Genomic DNA, 8,363 nt, shown 5'->3' with positions numbered 1-8,363 from the left:
TTGATTTGGAGGTTTAGTAAGTCTTAAAGTGAAGATAATCATGGTAGAGAAGTCATACGGTATTAAGTTGAAGTTGACGGCTATGGATTGATTTTGAAAGGGAGTTTTGGATTGTTTTGAGTCTAATATGAATGTAATCTTTTGGATATGGTATTTTTGATGTTATTATTGATGCTTGGGAGTTGTTTTGAAGTTTGGTGGAAGTAGGTAATATAGGGGAAATGTTGTCCAAATTTCGTTAGTTCACCTATTAGTTTAGTTTGACCTTATAAGTACTTCAACGACTTAACCTTAGTGTGAATCATCTTGACTGTATATTTACAAGCTCGGGAGGATAGACGTTGAGTGGTTAAGTAGACAACGAGATATGTTAAGGTTGTCCCTTTCTTTCTCATGCCATGATTTTATTGATACAAACTTACAGAAATGATCTCCATAGTGACCCTATTCTTAGAAATACTAGAAGCTTATGTTTCTTGATGTTCTTATGATATTATTGATCCTTGTCTCATGATTATTGATCTGGTCTTATGGTTATTGATTTTAGTTATTGTTGTTGATCTGATCTTATGGTTATTGATCCTTCAAGGTGAGATATGCCGACTATGATAGTTCCATAACGAAAATCGGAGGTTTCCCGACCTTACGTCACTCCGATAGAGTCATAACGTTTCTTTGAGCTCTCATGCATGCTTTATATATGTGTGTAGCTATTTTCTGACACCGAGCCACTCTATAGTCGTCCAGGTACGGCACCTACTGTGCACACTACTACAGTTGGGTACGAATAACACCGAGCCTATTATGGAAGGGGTACGTGTCACACCCTAGCAATGGTAGGGCATGACGGGCACCCGACTCTCATCAGAGTCGAGCGAACCCTCAAACGTTTGCTTTACCAAAACCTGTCATTTCAAAAACTTTTAAAACATGAAACTTTTCCAAATAGAGATCATTGTCTTAATACAGATTATGAAAACTTTCAATCAATTACATACTTTTTACCAACTGAGATCACCTGAAAATACATACTTTTTTTTTTAACATCTACAAATGATTCGCACCTCTCGACGCCCTATCCACAGGACACTGTCTGCAAAGTCTCTAACATATACAAAATACCATGACATAAGTACTTCGACCCGGCAACACTCCGAACTGAGATGGAGCTCGCCAATCCCGCTGGAACACCTTTAGCAAAATCTTCTACTTATCTGGGTGTACCTGCGTGGCATGAAACGCAGCCCCCGAAGAAAGGGGGTCAGTACGGAATATGTACTGAATATGTAAAGCATTGCTGAATCATAAACAAGGAAAAGCGTAATAGTAAACAAGTTTAAAAGCAACCCGGGAGTAACCTGGAACAACATTTTGAACCGTGCCATATGGTACCTTACCCAAATTCTAGCATACACAATATAAATACGGCATACACAAATTCTAGAATACACAATATAAATATAGTATCACAATAGTCCCTTCGGACAGCCGCTTCCGGCATAGTAACATAATAGTCCCTTCGGACGGCCGCTTCCGGCATAATAATGATGATGGCCCCTTCGGGCATGCCGCTTCCGGCATAATAACATAATAGTCCCTTCGGATGGCCACTTCCGGCATAATAATGATGATGGCCCCTTCGGGCATGCCGCTTCCGGCATAATAATATAATAGTCCCTTCGGACGGCCGCTTCCGGCATAATAATGATGATGTGTAAAGTAGACATAAGTCGTAAATGAAATGAAGTAGTAAATCCTCGCACCCCGTTCGGAGTGGTTTTGAAAAATTAACTAGTAAAATCTCACACCCCCTTCGGAGTGGTTTTGGAAATCAAACTTTATATTTCCTTTAGTATAAAACTAGTTTTCTCGGAATCATTAGTAAAGTCATAAACACGTTTCAAGACAATCTGAGTTAGCATAAGAAAGTTATGGACATTATTCAAATCTAACTTTATGTTTCCTTTAGTATAAAACTAATTTCCTCGAAATTATTAGTGAAACCATATGCATAACCCAATTGGCATAACGTAAACTGAGGCCATATGTTATACAGCACGCTCAGACATAAGCTGAGGCCGTAGCACACTCAGACTTAAGCCGAGGCCATACATTATATAGCACGCTCAGTCGCGTCATGAAATAATTTAGAAAAAAAAACTATTATGGACGTCATGTATACAATCAAACCCTTTTCATTTGTCTCCTTCGAGACTCACAAATTTAAATATAAAATGCATAGGTAAGAGAAAGACCTTATGAATGTCCCCTTCGGGATTTAGTCAACATTATGAATTCGCATAACTTGAGAATGCCCCTTCGGGCTTAAGAGGTCAAAGAGCTCAGGATATCCTACATCTAGGAATGAATTCATTATGGATATCGTTACGCTTCGTACTTGTCATAGATCATGCCAAAAAGAAGGAAAGGACAACTTTACATACCTGTCCCACGTCCTATTAGCTACGCTTATTTGTCCAAGCTCGCTATCGCTAGTCTACATTCAAGAAGATTACACAATCATTAAACACATTGTCACACACTTGCCTTAGTCTTCCAAATAAATTCATTTATAATCTGCCGAAATTTCGGCAGCATTTCCCCTGTAAATACACCGTCCCCAAGAATCTAACTCGGTCAATTTATCGACAACAATCCGAGAATTCAACTCGGCCAAATTATCAACAACAATAACAACAGCAATATATATATATATATATATATATAATTCTCACAATTCAGCCCATAACAATTCTAACAACCCAACAACCTTTCTAAATCCATTTCAACCCACAATTCCTATAACATCGATTTCATGCATTTTGTTAATTCTAATTCCGTCCAATATAATTTTAATAACTCCATTACAACACTATTAACACAATTACACCATAAAACAAGAAAATCTTACCTTATTTTTCTCGGAGGAATTTCTATTCTTAATTGCTCCAATTTCGCAATTTCTTCTTCCGCTTTATTTCACTACGAAGCAACCTTCGATCTCCCCAACGTAACTGGAAACATTGTTATTCTCTTTTGGAAAGGCAACTTGCTGCCATGCTTTGGAAAATAAAGTTACTACTGTGTTTTCTTTTAGAGGAAAAAAAAAACGTTGCTGCCATACTTGTATTTGAGGGTTAATATTCAGCTAAAAGAAAGGGTCACACCTATTGTTCCTACAAGCTTTGAATTAGAGAAATAAAAAAAGAATACAATCCAAACCATTTCATATTTCATTAGCCGTGGGTTCCAACTCTTCTCCAATATTTTATTATATTAGGAAATTATCCAAGTTGTACTTCAACACATATATCAATATATAGGACATTAGTCATCTGTTCCATTCCTTGGCAAGACACCACGTGGACGTGTGCTCATGTATTAATGATATTGCTGCCACCTATCCGTACCTACTTGGATTATGTCCACTTAATATTTATCCCATAATTTTCATAAATTTCTCGTTTCCAATACAAATCTCCATTTAATCAATTACACGTATAATTAATTTCCTGATCTCAATTAACTTAAATATGGATAAATTTTAATACACTACATATACTAATTATCATGCTCATCTAATATAGCACTAGTCTATAGCCTTATTTGCCATACATAAAATATTATTTTCGATCATCGTCGTCATATTTCGTCGTCTTAAATAATTTTGGGACTTCATTCCTTGTATACACCGGGCTCTTAATTTTCATCCTTGGATATGATCGAATTCCCCGGGCTCGGGTAAATTTTCTCATGTTGGATGGCTTAGTTTCACGGTCCAAAATATGGGGTATTATTGCTCGGACCGCATTTCATTCAAATAAATGTTGAAACTTGACAAAACTTATTTTTCTTCGATTGGTCTAACTTCAAATCCTTACGATACGTGTGTACCATCACTTTAACCACCTATAAGCTTAGGGGATAATCTCGTGTCCATTACTAATATCATTTAACCGCACATTTTCCAACGCATGAGAGTACGGGATGTAACATCCTTCCCCTCTTAGAAACATTCGTCCTCGAATGTTAAATGAAGACTAATACTCGTATCCAATTCCAACACTTACTAATATCACGTTACTCCCTTTCCTCAAACACATATAATCATGTTTCTTTCTTTTCCTTGTTTCATCATCATTTTTTTTTTACTCGTTAACGCTTACTTTTTTTTTTATACTAACTCATCTCTCGAATGACTCCTTGCTTGTCATTGCTTCCCCTCTTATGTCTCTTCTCGTAATCTTATCACATTATTCGAATCATATTAATCTTAATTCATCAACCATACTTCTAATCCCCGAGAGAACTTATCTTAACCCTCGACTCACTCCTATATCCTAGAGTAATTTCAACCTAACTCTCAAACTCATTCCTAACCCATCTCATAACCCTCCTTTCAGCTGATTTACAACTATTATTAATCTTTCATTCTTCAGTTTACACTTGTGTATCTTACTGATCATAGCACACATATATATACTGATCACAATCAATTTTTAACAAAATTTTGGCAGAACCTCCTCTGTAACTCCCAGTATGATCATTACCTCCTCTTGTTGACACCACTCTCCTGCTAAAATCAAAGGTTAGCACAAGGAATCTCATTTCCTACGGCTTGGCTCTATCGCACGATCTTAGATATGAAAGAAGAGTAACCATCCTAAATGCCCTGTAGCCTCCTGTTCATAAGTGTGGTCGACAACACACCCATGAACAAGACTCTACCTGACACGACTTTGCAGACAACCCCTAGAACGAACTGCTCTGATACCACTTTGTCACACCCTAGCAATGGTAGGGCATGACGGGCACCCGACTCTCATCAGAGTCGAGCGAACCCTCAAACGTTTGCTTTACCAAAACCTGTCATTTCAAAAACTTTTAAAACATGAAACTTTTCCAAATAGAGATCATTGTCTTAATACAGATTATGAAAACTTTCAATCAATTACGTACTTTTTACCAACTGAGATCACCTGAAAATACATATTTTTTTTTTAACATCTACAAATGATTCGCACCTCTCGACGCCCTATCCACAGGACACTGTCTGCAAAGTCTCTAACATATACAAAATACCATGACATAAGTACTTCGACCCGGCAACACTCCGAACTGAGATGGAGCTCGCCAATCCCGCTGGAACACCTTTAGCAAAATCTTCTACTTATCTGGGTGTACCTGCGTGGCATGAAACGCAGCCCCCGAAGAAAGGGGGTCAGTACGGAATATGTACTGAATATGTAAAGCATTGCTGAATCATAAACAAGGAAAAGCGTAATAGTAAACAAGTTTAAAAGCAACCCGGGAGTAACCTGGAACAACATTTTGAACCGTGCCATATGGTACCTTACCCAAATTCTAGCATACACAATATAAATACGGCATACACAAATTCTAGAATACACAATATAAATATAGTATCACAATAGTCCCTTCGGACAGCCGCTTCCGGCATAGTAACATAATAGTCCCTTCGGATGGCCGCTTCCGGCATAATAATGATGATGGCCCCTTCGAGAATGCCGCTTCCGGCATAATAACATAATAGTCCCTTCGGATGGCCACTTCCGGCATAATAATGATGATGGCCCCTTCGGGCATGCCGCTTCCGGCATAATAATATAATAGTCCCTTCGGACGGCCGCTTCCGGCATAATAATGATGATGTGTAAAGTAGACATAAGTCGTAAATGAAATGAAGTAGTAAATCCTCGCACCCCGTTCGGAGTGGTTTTGAAAAATTAACTAGTAAAATCTCACACCCCCTTCGGAGTGGTTTTGGAAATCAAACTTTATATTTCCTTTAGTATAAAACTAGTTTTCTCGGAATCATTAGTAAAGTCATAAACACGTTTCAAGACAATCTGAGTTAGCATAAGAAAGTTATGGACATTATTCAAATCTAACTTTATGTTTCCTTTAGTATAAAACTAATTTCCTCGAAATTATTAGTGAAACCATATGCATAACCCAATTGGCATAACGTAAACTGAGGCCATATGTTATACAGCACGCTCAGACATAAGCTGAGGCCGTAGCACACTCAGACTTAAGCCGAGGCCATACATTATATAGCAGGCTCAGTCGCGTCATGAAATAATTTAGAAAAAAAAACTATTATGGACGTCATGTATACAATCAAACCCTTTTCATTTGTCTCCTTCGAGACTCACAAATTTAAATATAAAATGCATAGGTAAGAGAAAGACCTTATGAATGTCCCCTTCGGGATTTAGTCAACATTATGAATTCGCATAACTTGAGAATGCCCCTTCGGGCTTAAGAGGTCAAAGAACTCAGGATATCCTACATCTAGGAATGAATTCATTATGGATATCGTTACGCTTCGTACTTGTCATAGATCATGCCAAAAAGAAGGAAAGGACAGCTTTACATACCTGTCCCACGTCCTATTAGCTACGCTTATTTGTCCAAGCTCGCTATCGCTAGTCTACATTCAAGAAGATTACACAATCATTAAACACATTGTCACACACTTGCCTTAGTCTTCCAAATAAATTCATTTATAATCTGCCGAAATTTCGGCAGCATTTCCCCTGTAAATACACCGTCCCCGAGAATCTAACTCGGTCAATTTATCGACAACAATCCGAGAATTCAACTCGGCCAAATTATCAACATTATATATATATATATATATATATATATATATATATATATATATATATATATATATATATATAATTCTCACAATTCAGCCCATAACAATTCTAACAACCCAACAACCTTTCTAAATCCATTTCAACCCACAATTCCTATAACATCGAATTCATGCATTTTCTTAATTCTAATTCCGTCCAATATAATTTTAATAACTCCATTACAACACTATTAACACAATTACACCATAAAACAAGAAAATCTTACCTTATTTTTCTCGGAGGAATTTCTATTCTTAATTGCTCCAATTTCGCAATTTCTTCTTCCGCTTTATTTCACTACGAAGCAACCTTCGATCTCCCCAACGTAACTGGAAACATTGTTATTCTCTTTTGGAAAGGCAACTTGCTGCCATGCTTTGGAAAATAACGTTACTACTGTGTTTTCTTTTAGAGGAAAAAAAAAACGTTGCTGCCATACTTGTATTTGAGGGTTAATATTCAGCTAAAAGAAAGGGTCACACCTATTGTTCCTACAAGCTTTGAATTAGAGAAATAAAAAAAGAATACAATCCAAACCATTTCATATTTCATTAGCCGTGGGTTCCAACTCTTCTCCAATATTTTATTATATTAGGAAATTATCCAAGTTGTACTTCAACACATATATCAATATATAGGACATTAGTCATCTGTTCCATTCCTTGGCAAGACACCACGTGGACGTGTGCTCATGTATTAATGATATTGCTGCCACCTATCCGTACCTACTTGGATTATGTCCACTTAATATTTATCCCATAATTTTCATAAATTTCTCGTTTCCAATACAAATCTCCATTTAATCAATTACACGTATAATTAATTTCCTGATCTCAATTAACTTAAATATGGATAAATTTTAATACACTACATATACTCATTATCATGCTCATCTAATATAGCACTAGTCTATAGCCTTATTTGCCATACATAAAATATTATTTTCGATCATCGTCGTCACATTTCGTCGTCTTAAATAATTTTGGGACTTCATTCCTTGTATACACCGGGCTCTTAATTTTCATCCTTGGATATGATCGAATTCTCCGGGCTCGGGTAAATTTTCTCATGTTGGATGGCTTAGTTTCACGGTCTAAAATACGGGGTATTATTGCTCGGACCGCATTTCATTCAAATAAATGTTGAAACTTGACAAAACTTATTTTTCTTCGATTGGTCTAACTTCAAATCCTTACGATACGTGTGTACCATCACTTTAACCACCTATAAGCTTAGGGGATAATCTCGTGTCCATTACTAATATCATTTAACCGCACATTTTCCAACGCATGAGAGTACGGGATGTAACAGTACGGATAACACTAAGCCTATTATGGTCGGGTATGATATTAAGATGTATATGTATATGTATGGAAATGTTTTTTTTTAAAAGAAAGCATGCATGTTTTCCGCCTTAAGAGGCATTCAGATGTACAGGTTATCTCTCTCTTATCTCATGTTATTTCTATATCTTTATTATGTTGTTCTTCATGCCTTACATACTCGGTACATTATTCATAATGACATTCTTTTATTTATGGACGCTGCGTTCATGCCCACAGGTAAACAGGGAGACGTTTCAGACCCTTAGGCTACCATCTTAGCATTGTACAGGAGCACTCCACTTGTTCCTGAGTTGCAGTTTAGCTTGGTATGATTATTTTGTGTACATATGGGCATGGTGGGGGTCCTGAC

The 8,363-nt window shown here is 36.9% G+C and overlaps 1 long non-coding RNA gene across 2 annotated transcripts; it reads right to left on the bottom strand.

Moving 5' to 3' along the window:
- Positions 1–946: 946 nt before the first annotated feature.
- Positions 947–7,531, bottom strand: LOC132606683 (uncharacterized). 2 transcript variants are annotated; one of them, XR_009570016.1, is made up of 5 exons: positions 6,895–7,531; positions 6,405–6,457; positions 2,912–5,184; positions 2,445–2,497; positions 947–1,224 (listed from the first exon to the last, which is right to left on the bottom strand). It is a non-coding gene; the product is annotated as an uncharacterized LOC132606683 (long non-coding RNA). The 2 variants fall into 2 exon arrangements; XR_009570017.1 differs by lacking the exon at positions 2,445–2,497.
- Positions 7,532–8,363: the final 832 nt, after the last annotated feature.

Source organism: Lycium barbarum, chromosome 8 (assembly GCF_019175385.1).
Source record: "Lycium barbarum isolate Lr01 chromosome 8, ASM1917538v2, whole genome shotgun sequence".
NCBI lineage: Eukaryota > Viridiplantae > Streptophyta > Magnoliopsida > Solanales > Solanaceae > Lycium > Lycium barbarum.
Note: the sequence above shows the minus strand (reverse complement) of the source record. Positions and strands in the feature narration are given on the sequence as shown.